Genomic DNA, 772 nt, shown 5'->3' with positions numbered 1-772 from the left:
CTCGCAAGTCTATATATGTAGATAAAGTATAGAAATAGAAAGAACTTCCCCCAACCGGTAGTTAAATTATCTCCAATCAACACCAAATAAGTAGACATTAGATTAGTAGTAGAAAGGAATCGGGAAGTCTTGTTCGACCATTAAAATAAAATCTTTTTTCATTTTGGATCCAAATATTTATGATTTCCAATCTTTTACAAAATCCCCTGAACGGATGTTTAGAATCAACCAAGTATTATGTATTAACAGTCCCCTTATTTTGTTCTGGCTGGTTAAAATTAGGTTTAGTTATATCAGCAGAACATACAAGAGATTCCGATTCGTTTGCTGATGAGGCGGCACCCGGATTTGAACAGGGGAAAAAGGATTTGTAGTCCCCCGCCTTACCACTCGGCCATGCCGCCAAAACGATACACAATAGGAGAAATTTTTACTCGCTCTCGCGTCATGATAAAATTCAGAAACTCCGTCACCGGGTCGTGCTTTATAAGGCACGGGTCCGTGGTAACCCTGGAATCTTTAGCATAATCTGCGATGAAACTGTACAATTCTCTGAATCAAAAACATTTATTCCTTCACAAGCACGGGGCCTTGTATGGCCAAACACGTGGTCGTGTCTCACACTTTTATCATCTATATATTGAAATTTCATTTCACTGTTCCAATAACACCTACCAAAACACTTCCAAATAGATAGCAGATGAATGGAGTGGCACCCCGTGAGGAAATTCAAACATGAGAGCGGTTTCACTAGAGCAAGAAATCGAAAGAC

The 772-nt window shown here is 39.4% G+C and overlaps 1 non-coding gene across 1 annotated transcript; it reads right to left on the bottom strand.

The window, feature by feature from the left end:
• Positions 1-333: 333 nt before the first annotated feature.
• Positions 334-404, bottom strand: TRNAC-ACA (transfer RNA cysteine (anticodon ACA)). The gene has a single exon. It is a non-coding gene; the product is annotated as a tRNA-Cys (tRNA).
• Between the last annotated feature and the right edge of the window lie 368 nt (positions 405-772).

This window comes from Bidens hawaiensis, unplaced genomic scaffold (genome assembly GCF_021521415.1).
Source record: "Bidens hawaiensis isolate Kalapana, Puna unplaced genomic scaffold, B.hawaiensis_p1.1 tig00041626_1, whole genome shotgun sequence".
Taxonomy (NCBI): Eukaryota; Viridiplantae; Streptophyta; class Magnoliopsida; order Asterales; family Asteraceae; genus Bidens; species Bidens hawaiensis.
The sequence above is the reverse complement of the archived record's forward strand: the minus strand, read 5'-3'. Positions and strand labels throughout refer to the sequence as shown.